Source organism: Alligator mississippiensis, chromosome 15 (genome assembly GCF_030867095.1).
Source record: "Alligator mississippiensis isolate rAllMis1 chromosome 15, rAllMis1, whole genome shotgun sequence".
Taxonomy (NCBI): domain Eukaryota; kingdom Metazoa; phylum Chordata; order Crocodylia; family Alligatoridae; genus Alligator; species Alligator mississippiensis.
Window position 1 is genome coordinate 32,184,551 of NC_081838.1, and position 14,799 is coordinate 32,199,349.

Below are 14,799 nucleotides of genomic sequence, written 5' to 3' on the forward strand. Positions count from 1 at the left end.
TTGGATATTTCACCCGCCGATTTGTCTTTCAGACTCAAAGCCCAGGCATGTTTGGATAATATGTCTATCACTGTTAAGATGTACTTAAAACTACTGATGTGTTTGGAGAACTGTTGCATTTCCACCAGATCTGCCTGCCATTGTGCATCCACATCTGAAACAACAGTCTTGATTCTTTTAAAATGTCTTCTTGTTGGCTTGTGTAGGCTGTAAGGATCCTGATCTGAAAGCCGGGCGGTTACCTGTCTTCTATTCAGATTCTTATTCTGACTTTTGGCTGCTTCAAAAAGCGAGTTCACCCCACCAAAACTACCCGCCGCCCTTGGTGTGTAATACATTTTCTTTAACAAAGACCCCCCTGGGGACGTGACCGGTAGCCGTGGTACCCACCTCACCAACACACTTCTGGAGGACTTAAATGCCAGACAAAAAAAAATAAATAGTGGCAAAACAAGATTTATTAGTGAAGAGGCAGGTCAGGGACAGCCAGCCTAGGTCCCACCCCACCCCACCCCCCGCCTAAACTTGCCCCCCTATTGGCTCAGCGGCATTCTCGGGTGGAGGCTTTTCCCAGTTAAGGAGCAACTGTTCTGATGTCAGCAGGCATGTGATGGGGACAGGGTGTTCTGGGACATAACATGGCGGCCAAGATGGCCACCACCATGGCTGCCTAGGGGTTTGGGCCTGGTGAGGTCACAGGCCATGTGTTAGGAACAGGGTGTTCTCGGATGCAACATGGCAGCAAATATGGCTACCAAGATGGCTGCCAGGAGGATTCGGGGTGGAGTTTCCAGTGGCAAAGGTCAGGGGTTAGGGGCAGGACTTCCGCTTGCAAGATGGCGGACGGGGGGGTGTCTAGGGGTGGGGTCAAGGGGTGGGGCACCTGTCAGTGGGCAGAGTAAAGGGGGCGGGGCACCTGTCAGTGGGTGGGGCTTATCAGTTTTTACAGTTTGACAAGATGTGTACCCTATATACTACTACTATGTACCAGTTTCATTTTAGTTCTTAATTTCTCGTTACCATTTAGGCAGACAAGATTCTTTGGGTAAATCTGTTATCTCTTATTAGACCAACTGAAATACGTGGAGAAATTCTTCTTTACAAGCTTTTGGGCACAAACACCCTTCATCAGGCTAAAGAAGCATCTGCAGATGGTCTGTGCTCTTACTGGCTGGCGTGGTAAAGCAGACAGAGGCCAGTACAAATGCAAGAAAGCCAATCAGTTAAAATGTAAATTAGGGAGGACAGTAGGTGAGAGACAGGTTGGGGGAGGGGGAATGAAAGTGGCTGTAGTCAAACGATGAGAGACAAGGTAAGGGAGGGAATGAGTATAGCTGGTAAAAAGTGGGGGGTTTACCTGGGGAGTCAGATGTCAGGCAGGTTATAACGTGTCATAAATCCAATTGTCTATATTTAGTCCATGATTCAACAGGCTACAAAAAAATCATGGACTAAATATAGACACTGGATTTATTTACTAAAATTCACTAGACAGAATACTGCATGCTCTTCTATTCTCACACTTATTTAGGCATTTTCATAGATTCATAGATGTTAGGGTCGGAAGGGACCTCAATAGATCATCAAGTCCAACCCCCTGCACAAGCAGGAAAGAGTGCTGGGTCTAGATGACCCCAGCTAGATACTCGTCTAACCTCCTCTTGAAGACCCCCAGGGTAGGGGAGAGCACCACCTCCCTTGGGAGCCCGTTCCAGACCTTGGCCACTCGAACCGTGAAGAAGTTCTTCCTAATGTCCAGTCTAAATCTGCTGTCTGCTAGCTTGTGGCCATTGTTTCTTGTAACCCCCGGGAGCGCCTGGGTGAATAAATCCTCACCAACTCCCTTCTGTGCCCCTGTGATGAACTTATAGGCAGCCACAAGGTCGCCTCTCAACCTTCTCTTGCGGAGGCTGAAGAGGTCCAGTTTCTCTAGTCTCTCCTCATAGGGCTTGGTCTGCAGGCCCTTGACCATACCAGTTTCAAACTTAATTCCATCTTAACACAGTTTCCTTTTATCTCTTGGTGTGGCTGTGAGAGAAAGAGTATGTGGGGGCGAAATATGGATGGCACATATAGTGTTAACACAAAACTGGACTTTCAAGGCTAGATTACTCAGTTTACACACCTAGCTAGGCCACTGCCATTTAAGTAAGAGCCATGAAGCTTGCAATTCTATTTGCAGTGCAATGTAGATACACAAATCTCCATGTGGGGACTGAGCATGGTCAGTAGTCTGAACTCTGACCAGGCAGTGATGCAGGCACATTCACGTGTTCTTTTACCTGCCCAAAATTGAATCTGGAAAGGAACCGATCACTAGCATGTGTTAGAAGGAAGCATTAAGGACGACAGCCCCCATGTCATTTTGCCCAATAGCCTGGTGCCTAGGGTATGCACTCAAGAAGTAGGAAATCCAACTTCTAGCACCTCATTGTTTCATGCATGAACATGCATAGGCTGAAATAGAATTACAAACTCTGCGCTAATACCAAAAAGGCACTTATGAAGCTGGGTTACTGCTGCATAGTGAAATATATAACCTAACTTTCGTGTTAACAGAAAGACTAGAAACTATGATTTCTGGAGAAAGAACACCTTATTACTAGCCCTACTATTACACATTTCCAGCTGGTCATTGTGACCATTCATGGCCATTAGATCCTTATGTAAGTGGACCAAAACATATTCAATCCCATGGAAACTGTTCTAAAACTCCTGTCTACTGTTTTCATCATTAGTGTTTCCTTTGTTAATATACATTAAGGATATCCAATGGAAATGGAGAACCTCACGACCAGTGACAGAATTTGTCCTCTTGGGTCTCACCCAGGAGTCCAGAGCTAAAGTATCTTCTTTTCCTGGTCTTCTTCTTAGTCTACCTCATGACCTGGCTCAGCAACCTGACCATCATCATTGTGGTGGTCACCAACAGCCATCTCCACATTCCACTGTACTTCTTTCTGGCCAACTTGGCCTTCGCAGACATCAGTGATTCTTCAGTCACAGCAGTCAAGTTGTTGTAGGACCTTGTTTCTCACACCAGAACCATATCCTTCAACTGGTGCATCATCCAGATATTCTTATTTCATTTTAGTGAAGGTGCTAGCATCTTCCTGGTGGCGATGGCAGTTGACCCGTATGTGGCCATTCATAAGCCACAGCATTACTTGACAATCATGAATCAGGATGTGTGCACAGGACTGGCGATAGGGTCATGGATGGGAGGATTTACTTACTCTATTGTTCAAACTGCACTGATCATCCAGCTTCCGTTCTGCGGACCCAATATCCTGGACTATTTCTACTGTGATGTCCCACAGGTCATCAAACTGGCCTGTGCTAATACCTACCTAGTTGAGCTGTTGATGGTCTCCAACAGTGGACTGCTCCTTTCATGCATCTTTTTGATCTTGCTCATATCTTATAGTATCATCTTAGTCAAATTCAGCAAACACGTCACAGATGGACAGCACAAAGCTCTGTCTACCTGTGCTGCCTGGATCACAGTCATGAGCTTAATATTTATCCCAGGAATCTTCATCTATGACCGACCCTTCAAGAAGTTACTAGGAGATAAGATAGTTTCTGTCACCTACTCTCTCATCACTCCAGTGTTGAACCCAATCATTTACACTCTAAGAAATGCCGAGATGAAAAATGCTATCTGGAGGTTAATGAACAGAATTTTGTTCTCCAGGAGAAAGTAATGAAATTGAAGCTTTAACTGGAATAATGGAGGAGCACGGTGTACATCTCAGCTTTCAAAATGTGGACCAACTCTGAGAGCAATTGGATTCCATCTATGGGCTGAATAAAAGACATGAGACCTGGTAAAACTTTTGTGAATAATGATTTTTAGTTAAGTACTACCTTATAAAAAAAGATACAAAGCACCTTGCTTGAAGTTCAATAGGCCACGCTACTTAACCCCTCCCATCCCCACCAAAGGACAGCCTGTAGCGTGGCTGGAACCTCTCTCAGGTTGCTCACATGTGAAGTGAGTGTGCTGGTTCTCAGCCCTAGCAGGCAGGTGGCCCCAGCCAGCCAGGCTAGGAGGTCTCTAGGTTTTGGCCGTCTGCTCTCTCCTTTTCCTAATCTACTGCCCACTCCAACCCCACATTGCACTTTGGCCCTCGGTATTGAATCATATGGCTTCATTGTCTCAGTGTCAGAAGGATGCGGCAGGGGAGGGGGGTGTCAAGGACAGCTCAAAAGAGACAAGCTCCCTGGCCAGTTCCAGAGTCAACATGGGACAGTTTTTCATGGGATTAACAAAGACTTCCTTTATGTCAAATGTCAGGTCCCTGCTCTGAAGCTTCCAAATAAAAAGGCGGGGATGGGAGGAGGGAAGGGTGTTTTTTGTTTTTTTAAGCAGTGAAATGTTTTTTTTTTTGCCCCTAGCTCTCTTCCCAAAAGCAGCCAAGCTATTTTGGCTGAATTCTTCCAAAATCTTTCAGCCAAAGGAAAATATGCAACACATAATATATTACTTTGATTTGTTAAAGTTTAGCCCTTATGAGCAACTGAAAGGAAAGCCTTATAATAGGAAATGTCTGGCAACCTTTAGAAGTAGGTGGCGTGCTACCAGGCCTGCCTTTAAGTCAAGCTGTACCCTTTCTACCTATACATCCAAATGGTTCATTTCTAAAATTGCCATTATTTCTACTGTAATTTGTAAACCGAATTCTTGTATCTTAAAAATATTGCTACTTATATACACAGCTGTGCTGCTTCTGTCAATGCTAAAATAAATAATTGACGGTAATGTAAACTTTGTTTTTTACATTGCTGGTAATGACTTGGCCCAGTAACAACATGACTGCTAGTAACAGAAACAGTACAGCTACTGAAATGCACAAGGCATTCACTCATTTCTTGAAGAGTCATGTTGCTATAAGTAATAGCGGAGCACATTTAGTAGGGCTGTGCAAAATTCCACCACCAGTTTTGTTTCGATGCTGTTTCGACCTGTTTTGAGGTAGAAACAGGAAAATTCAAATGGAACAGCTACGGTCAAAATGGCCTCGAAACAAAATGAGGCGAGTCAAAACTCTTCATCGTTTCAACGCTGTTTTGATGTTTCGCCCATAGGCTATAATGGGGAAAGTTGAAACAGCCTACAAATTCATCATTTCTAGCCAGATATGGATGAAACTTGTAGAAATGGGAGCCCTTGCTGAGGCAGCAAAGCCTGCCAAGTTTCAAGAAGATAGGTGCAGGGGCTTCAGAGAAACAGTACCTCAATGTCTTGAGAGCCAAACTTGCGTCATTGTACGTGTGTCACACCACAGCAGGGTCAAAACTGCAGGCCTGCTAGCCCCTGTGGAGGCCACAAATCCTGCCAAGTTTCAAGGAGATAGGTTCAGGGGTTTGGGGGAACTGAACCTCAAACTGTGGACAAGCAAAACTCGTGACATGGGTGACACTGCGTGTGTTAAGGTGCAGCAGGGTGAGAGCTGCAGGCCTGCCAGCCCCTGCTGCAGCCATGAAGCCTGCCATTTGCCAAGGAGATACGTGCAGACTCAGGCAGACTTACAGACTCAGGCAGAGAAGCACAGGCTTTTGTAGGCTACAGCCCATGTCATCAGATGCTATTCATATTTGTAGTATATAATGAAGTAGGCTGTAGCCTACAAAAGCTCATGCCTCTGAATGAGTTAGTCTATGAGTTGCCACACTAACCTGCCTTCTGCCTAAGTTTCAGACTAATATGCTAACTACCTTGTGTGTGGTGGGCCAGTAGGAGGTGCTTCTGCACTGAGCCACACACCTGACTGTGCCCAACCACCTACCAAGCTATGAGTGCCTCCCTGGGGGCACCTCAGGTCTGGGCTGACCCCCTTCCTGGAGCACAGCCGCAAGCCTGGGGGTAATGCTGCCACCACTCAAGAGTCTCGGTCTGTGAGTGGCTCTGTGCCTCTTGAGGTACACAGGCTTTATGACCTGAAGGGTGCTTGACCCACTGCAAGAACTTGGGGTGCTTCTTTTAGCCACAAGTCCAAATCATAGCCTCCCTTAGTCAGCCGGAACAAGGGAGCACCAAGGCATAACCCAGTCCATCTCCCAATAGGTCTCCCACGCCATGCTTGGAGGAGAATTTTATTGGTACGGAAAGAAGTCCTCGGGTAAGATACAGGATAGTCAAAGGTCAAAGAATACCCTTAGAGCAAACAGTGTGGCTAGATAGTCTTCGATTACACAACCCTGTGTTACTGCAAACTATACATCTAGATAGGTTCCAGTAGATTACTCCCAAATATCATCCAGAGGCTGGTTGCTTTCCTCTGGAGGCAGGCAGTTGCTTGTATGTCCAGGTTCAAGGGACAGAGGGAGAGGGCTGCAGCACTCAGCTGCTCCTCCTCTCTCCCCATGAGCCCTAGGGCTCCAGCATGGATCTGCCAAAGGTGTTTCAGCTCAAGATAGCTCTGCCCTCCTTATTTACAGGGACCCCATTTATCCCCTATCGTGACCTCATCACTAAGGTCCCACCAGGAGCAGCCCCTCTGGCTAATGCCTAGTGCTTTCAAATAACATCACCTTTCCAGGTGAGGAAGCTAGTCACACAACCCGCAGTGGCAGGGAAACTTGAGACAAAGGGAACAGTCCCCCCTCCCTCTGGCATGTATCTAGCGCAGGTTACAACTCAGGGTTACCTGAAGCAGATGAGGTTCTCTCATACAACTTTTTTGACTATTTTTGCACTACCATGCAATCTGCAATGGAGAAATATCAAAAGGAAAGAAAATTCATAGGAAAGGTCCTTGGCATATTACACCTTTGAAGTCAGAGGCAGACGTGAGTCAGTGAATCCACGTGCATGCCAAAGATGGGAGGTAATTTTAGTATCCATATTCTAGAAGTGAGGAGTCTTGAGACAGGGATTCCTTCCGAGGAGGCAGAGTGAAAAGTTGCTCTGGGCAGGTCTGCACGGTCCCCAGAGCAAGCCTGAAGCAACACTGAGAATAAAACCTTGCTCACTCATTCCTGCTTAGCATGTGCAAGAGCCTGAACCCTATTTCCAGTATCAAAAAAAGAGGACATGGTTGGGGGGCAGGAAGGATGCGTGGCAGGGGTCAGTGATATGCCTATGCCCCACCTCTGCCTCTTACTCCTAAGCCACAGGCCCCAACCCTTCTGCTGCCTAGGACTTGAGTTTCTTACTTCCTTGGCAGTTGTCCTAATAGGGTTAAAACATGGGGAGGAGATTCAAAACCATTACACCAGTAGATACTTGTGCAAGATTATTCCGTTTTACATCAGGGAGAAATAAAATCTTCAACTGTAAGTGCCAGAAGCTGTAATTACACAGCCGTTGATATGCCATCTAAGTGAGTAACGAGACATATACATTTAGCCATAAGCCTTCTTTTGCCTACCTTCTAGGTGCCTGGCCTCTTACCCAGAATGCACAAATCTATTATAAAAGTACTAAATTAAATGTGCAGTAACCACTGTGCATTAATGACTGTAGCCATGCCCCAGTGTGGCCTGTTTTGGTCAATGCTGTAGCAGAACCTTTGTATAATTTGGACATGCACTGAGCAATAGTTGTATTAATCTATAATCCAGTGAGGCCTACAGCACGTGGCCAGATTCCTTTTCTCCTGCTTAGGCTAACATCTGCCAAGCTGTTTAAGGGATGTGGACAATAAGCTCTCATTAGCTGTCATGGTACTTGGGCTTCCAACTCTCACAGGTATCTCAGAAAAATCTTAGCTTTCACTATAACAGCATATTCACTTCTAAAATCTGCAATAAGTTTAGGAGGCCTGCTGTGTAGCGCACTCCTCTACTTATACCCAAGATGAAGAGTCCTGGCTTGCAGCTCTCATCACTTCTGATTTAACAACTGGGCACTAGTCGCATTTTTAAAGGGGGAACCTCAGCACAGACATCCCTAACTTTCAATCTGAGACCTACTTTAGGCCTTAAAACTCAACCCTCTACCATAGGTCCCTGTGGAAGCCAGGACTCCTGGTAGAGAATGCCCCCTTTTCTAAGGGGTGGAGTGTACTCCTTTCCACAAGCTCAGTATGGATACCAGAATAGCAGTCTCCTACTCGGGGATCTTGTTCCAACTCCTCATCAGAACCATAAAACAGGAGTTTGCTTCTCCGGCCTCCTCTAAGGCTGGCCAAAGGCTGCAAATAGCCCACAGGTATTAATTTCCAGCCTGAGGACTTTTCCAAGATGTGTTGTTTCTGTGTGTGTTTGAAACTTGCTACCTAAATAATAATAGTAAGGAAGACTTATAACTGAAGGCATGCCACCAACTGTTAAACAACTTCTTGAGACTGAATTATCATGGTCTACTAGCCTAGCGATTACAGGGGTAAAAGTCAGAAGTTACAAGTCAGAAACCAAATGCCAAGCTGGGGAAAGGATTCAGGAATTATAAATCTAGCTATGCTAGAAGAATAATTCACAGGTATACACCAAGAGTAAGCCAAGCCAGGGTCAGGCCTGCATGGAAAAATCAAAGGGAAAACCTAGGAACAAGTCAAAAGCAGGATAAGGAGCCAAGACAGGCATGGATGTTGCTAGAACAAAAGCTGTTCAGAAACTGAAGACTAGAGCAATGAGTATTGAGGCTCAGGTGCTGGAGGGGTTTCTTAAAAGCAGCCCCATAACCAGTCAGAGGGGGTCAGCTGACCGTGATTAGTAGTAACTGGGTCAACTGCACTGTGAAAGGGCTGCAGGGGAGGAGGCTCTGTAAGCTTTACAGAGGTGACTCAGGTTGCAGGGCAGGATCTTTACGTGAATGATCTGCCGTTCAGAAGTAGTAGCTTTATTGATCTTATCTAGTTAACCTTGGGAGGATTTTCAGCATCGGAGTTACTGGGAGGGTACTAAATGAGAGAAAAAGTAGGGAAAGGTGTCAGAGACTTTTCTCCTTGAAATTTGACCCACTGTCCTTATCTCTTACAAAAAAAACCATGAACAGGTCTGAGATGGGACTGGCTAAGGATATATTTTTAACAGTCAGAGGCACCTACTTTTACAGTTACAGCCCAGGCTGGTGATATGAAGTAATGAGTCTTAAAGCGTAAATTGTGCAGTATTGAGTCATAAGTGTGGAGGAAGATACTGTGGGATCCTCTTGATGATGCAGGAGAAATTTGGTTAGGTAGATTAAATGGTTTGTAACACTAAGCATCCCTTTCTAAAAGACTTTCCAGATATTGGCTGTGGTTTTTAGAGGAGCTTGGAGCTGTTAGCTGCCCACCTCCATTGTAAGTCAGTGCAAGCCTGTTCTCCAAGTCATTTAGGTTGTTTCAAAACCCTAATTGGCCACCTCTATACTCCAACACCTGACTGATTTTAATCATTGCTTCTAGTGAAGAAAGCTTGGCTTGCTTCCCAGGTCTCTGAAGGAGCTACAGACACACAGTGTTGGATTGATCTCAGTTTAAAATTCAAAAGTATGTCAAAGTGCAGAGATGATTTAGGATTTTATGAGCTGAGAAAACTCATCTATGAACACTTTGAATGCCACAAGAATCCAAACTTGCACTCTGCTATCCAAGCTAGCCCATAACTCTCTAAGGACTAAGGCTTGCAAAACTACCTAAGTTTGCAATGGTTGGACAAGGAAGGAAAGGTTAACCCAAAGCAGCTGTAATTGCCCTGATTACGTGACACCTTTTAATGTCTAGCTCTTTCCGAGCTAGAAATAACACTGGGACTGCTTTCTAAGACCAGAGGATCCCACTTAGGTTTATATCTTTCTACTTGCACACCCCATGTCTATCTGCTTGCACAACCTTTGTCTGTCTGAATGCATACCCCTTAGCTAATCATATGAAGAATATCAATCAATCCAGACATCATAAAAGCTCACTAGAACATTTATTTAGGAAGGGTTTGTTTAAGGAAAAACTCTGAAATGTAATGGCCTTTGATGTGTAGATGTAAGACTAAAAAATCTAGCAGCCTTTCCTGAAGAAAATCCAGCCTTACACCAAAGACATCAGTTGCTGGGAACCTACCATTTACCTTGATAGTGTATTTCAGTGACTCTTAAAACATGTATGCCTTATTTTTAGTTTGCATTTGTCTGAATTTAAATTCACTTTTCAGCCATAGTTCTTCTAGTTGGGTTTTTCTCACTATGTTAACATTGCCTCCCGCTGATGGTGTTCAAATTCTGGTATCGAGCCTCTTCTCAGTCTTCTTATGAATGAAAGTGATTTCTCTCTCAAATGCAAATTTCCAGATAATTTTTATACCTATTTTTCTATGCACTCTCTAATTTTTCACTACCCCTGCAAACAGCTAACACTTGCACACACTTTAGAAGTTTTTAAAATCTGATCTACCTTTAATAACATTTTTCTACTTGCAAATACAGCTAAGCATTTTAATTGATTCCAACCTCTCTGCTTAAAAAGATAGCTTCTTGCTCAGTTCACCCACTCTCCATGCTGTATTCAGAGTGTGATTTTTTTTTTCTACACTGAATGATTTTTTTTCCTCATTTTTTAAGCATGCAAGAGTAGGAGCTGGCATTACTCCATTTGACATGTATGCATATATGCAATGAAAATAATTGTTCATTCATTTCCAGTCACTCAGATTAGTCTAAATAGTTTGCGTGAGGGTCACTGGGGGCTACAGTGGGAAATAGGTAAATCTGCAAAGGGGTCACTGAGAGCAGAGATGGCCATGTATATTCCTGCCCTGGAATCACCACTGCAGAGAAGGAAGGCAAGATGTTTGCCTGTAGAAAACAAAGTAGATTGTGTGGGGATGAGACTTTGTCCTCAGTACTGACTTGATGAGTCTATAAGCAGGAAACTTTGTTGCTGGCAATGATGAAAAAGAGGAGGAGACACAGCTCTCTTGGATCTCAGTCTGAACTCACTCTCTGGGTTTGGACTAACACAAAGGGCTAACAATGTATTTTCATCAATCACATTTAAAAGATTTTAACATAGACCTCAGAAACTATCCTGCTCTCAGTTCAGGCAGGGTTTCAAAAACAGCCTCAGAGTTAAGTGATAGGTCATCTAGTCAACCAAGTATTGAAAGCCTTGCATTTGAAAGCTTTATGCCAATTGCATAGTTGATCCAATAAAATATACCAGCCTAAGAAATCCTTGCCTTTCAAACAACCTTTAAAGCAGTCGCTCCAAATGGAAATGTCAGAAGTGTCTAAGAGAATTAGAAAGACGGGTTCTTTCAGCTGTCAGTGAGACTTGATTACCTAGCATCCACACCGTTTCAAAAATCCTACCATCGTCTTCTATATTACTGGTGACCAGCCAGATCAGATAACTATATTGGTAAGAGGTTTGGATATGGGATGGAGAGACAGACCGACACAAAGACCATGTAGATAAATTGGCATGAAACCAGCCATACTAAGTCGACAGCTATACATTTTTTCTACCCAAATGTAACCTAGTTTTACAGTACAAGTAGATTTTCCCCCGACAAGTGCCATATTAATTAAAGCTTGGACATTATTTCTTTCAAAGCACTAAGTACGGTCCCAACTCTGTTATTTCTGGGCTTTTTGGTAAGCTTATTCATAGATGTTAGATGTTAGGGTTGGAAGGGACCTCAATAGATCATCGAGTCCAACCCCCTTAGGAAGAGATGTGCTCCAAATCAGGTGTGTGCCCCACATCTCACTCTGATGTAATATAGTTTCATTTTCTATTCGTTTTCAATGTTAAACAGTTGAAAAATTGACTGGCTATGTGTGTGGTCAATTGTTTTAACATTTGCCCCCATGCCAAGCCAAGGCATGCTAGTCCACATCAGCAACTGCCATACAAAACCCCAACATCCTAATTGCTTTTCTCTCCTGCTGTTATCCCACAGACAGATTTGTTCTCCAGTGTCTGTAGCAACCCGAGTTCTGTGCGTCTTCTAGAGGGACCATTAAAATGGGGACTATTTCCCCGTGCTTCATATATTCCATCTTGTAATGTCAGGCAGCTCTTCACCAAAACCCATTTGGCAAACCCGTTCTCTTTGGATTGGAGGAGGAAGATGTTCTTCAATTTTCTAATTTAGTTGCATCAGACAGAATTTCAAACCTCTGAAGTGGCAACATTTTTGATCCAGCCAAGAAAACCTCAAAGGGATTTTAGAGAAACTTTAATCTTAGTACCTATGCTACTTCTGGAGTTAGAAAATAGACAAGTGGAAAGTTTGGGGGTCTATCTGAATCTGAGAACTGGATCTAATTTTCCTGTCAGGTAGGAAACAAATAGTGCTGAGATTTGACCTTGTTGTAATATTTTTAACACTTTTGGAGGCACCTGGTTCTACAATTACAGACATAGCAGACTTGGAAAGGCCGGGACGACCGATGCATTAATCATTCAATGCGATCTTGAGGCTATGCTAGTATATTGAGAAGGAGACAGATTTTCAGAGACCTGGCTGCAAGGAAAGAGAGATCAGGTTATAGATATTATATTGAGTATTTCAGGAAGGACTTGCATACTACTTCTGCTTATAGGGGCACCCAGATCCCCCACTCATTTCAAAGGACAACTCTCAATTACTTTCAGAGGCAGATCTTCAGTTCTCTAGGAGGGACGTTTCCCTCTAGTGAAGCCAATGGAGACTTTTACCTTCTGCAATTACGTGTAGGCAAGGAATGTCATTCCTACCTGCATCGCCAACTGCCTACATTTGCATACACGGCACAGACAGAAAGGGTATTCATTAGCTGGGTAAAAAGCCGGGGCAGGCACTTGAACCCCTGATAGATCCACAGTACCCTTAGAAGTCAGAAAACATCAACCAGAAACCACAACTATTGGGACCTGTACACAGAAACAAAGGGATGATGAATGGGAGAGGAAAGCCTCCCATGTTTTGCCGTCAGTCAGTAAGTAGTCACCAGCAAAGTAGAAAGATCCAAGTTTTAGGCCCCCTTGCCCAGAGTTGGTTGAACCTAGGTCTCATTGACGGCCCAGCAAAGTACTTGACCCACCACATCGCAGGTCAGTAACCACCCAGGGGCTTCTCTAGCACTTTCGTGAGGCTGGTCTCCAGATAATAGTGAAAGGTTTGTAAGAAATATGTGGGGCCAGGAGAAAGGTGGAGGGCATGTGACTGAGTGGATGAAGAAATAGTCACTTGGATGACTGGAAAAAAAAAATAAAACGTTATATTAGATGTATACAAACCATGTAAGAAGGCTTTGAGATGCTGACCTCATGTATTACGGTTATTCCTATCATTACTGTTAGCAATATTAATGTTATCATTGTGATTGTTATTATATCTTAACCTGAAAGGTTTTTACAAAGTGGGAAACACAGGGACTATTCAACAAATGAAGGCTCTGATTTCCTTCCTGAGAACAGGACTGTCCACAGTAACCTCTGACTGGCATTTTTTATTTTGGCACTCCTCAGTGTGTAGATCACTGGGTTCACTGTGGGGATGGCCACCATGTAGAGCACGGAGATTGCCTTACCCTCTGTGAATTTCTGGAAGGATTGGTCATAAAATGAACATGCCAGGTCCAAAATGCAAGCACACCAATGTAATCTGTGCAGTACAAGTGGAAAGGGCTTTGTGCTTCCCTTCCATAACATGCTTTCTTATCTTGCCCAAGATGATAGTATAGGAAATTAATAATGCAAAGAAGGCCCCAGAGATTACAAACCCATTGTTGGAGATGATTGGCAAGTCTATCACATGGGTTTCTGTGCAAGCAAGTTTCATGACCTGTGGGACATCACAGTAGAAATTATCCAGTAGAGTTGGTCCAGAAAAGGGCGACTGAAAGATCAGTGCAATTTGGACACTGGAATGGACAAAGCCATCCAACCACATGCCCCAGTCACTAGCCCTATGCAACCCCCCCCCCCCCCCCGGTTCATGATGGTCAACTACTGTAATGGTTTATAGATGGCCACATACAAGTCATCTGCCATTACTATGAGGAGGAAGACTGAGTTGCCTTCTGAGAAGTGGAAGAAAAATATCTGTATCAAGCCCCTGTGAAACGAGATGGTTTTGTGTGGGGACAGGAGGTCCCTCAGCATCATGGGGATAGTTGCTGAGGACTTGAAGAGGTCCAGGAAGGACAAGCTGGTGAGCACAAAGTACATGGGCATATGGAGGTGGCAGGTGCAAATGACTATAGTGATGATGGTGAGGTTACCTAACCCACTCCCATTGTAATGGCCAGTCAACCAAGTGCATAGGGGTACTAGAGCAAGAAGCAAACTGGTGACCTGCACTTGGGTGCTTAGAGTGGTCAGGATACACAGGGGTTGCACCGTTGGGGGCAGAAAGGGATTGTGACTTGCGGCCAGGATCACATCCTGGGCAGTAGAGTTCAGGGGGGTTGAAAGTTTGCCCCCATTGCAGCAGAGCAAAGGGAGTGCATTGTCTCTCCCCAGAGCAGACTAAGAATACCCTGGAATGACCTGGGCAAAATGAATCAAAGATAACCCTCACTTGATCTGGCATAACTTGAAAACATCTGACAGGTATTGAGGATGGATTAACACCCATTAATTGAGGAAGGTTCCCATTTTAAATGTCTTTATGACAGTTTTAAAGTACTTGTAACAACAACCAAAGTCCCTACAGGAAAAGGCTCCTTGATATTTAAACCCCGACTCCGGACATATGCATAAATAACCCCATCCTAGCCCCATTGAAATGTTCAAAGTAGGCATTTTCCCAGCTCTTGTCAGTGAGAATCCAATAAAAGAAACTTCCTCCAAGTATGTCAACTGTGCTGGACTCCACACAAACACAATTACATTTTCCTTGATAGGCTTCTGGTTGGCAACTCACGTAGAAAAGGGAGACGAG

At 44.2% G+C, this 14,799-nt stretch overlaps 1 pseudogene; it reads left to right on the plus strand.

Annotated features, from left to right (window-relative positions):
• The first annotated feature begins 1,300 nt into the window (after positions 1-1,300).
• Positions 1,301-3,707, plus strand: LOC132245557 (olfactory receptor 4D9-like; annotated as a pseudogene).
• Positions 3,708-14,799: the final 11,092 nt, after the last annotated feature.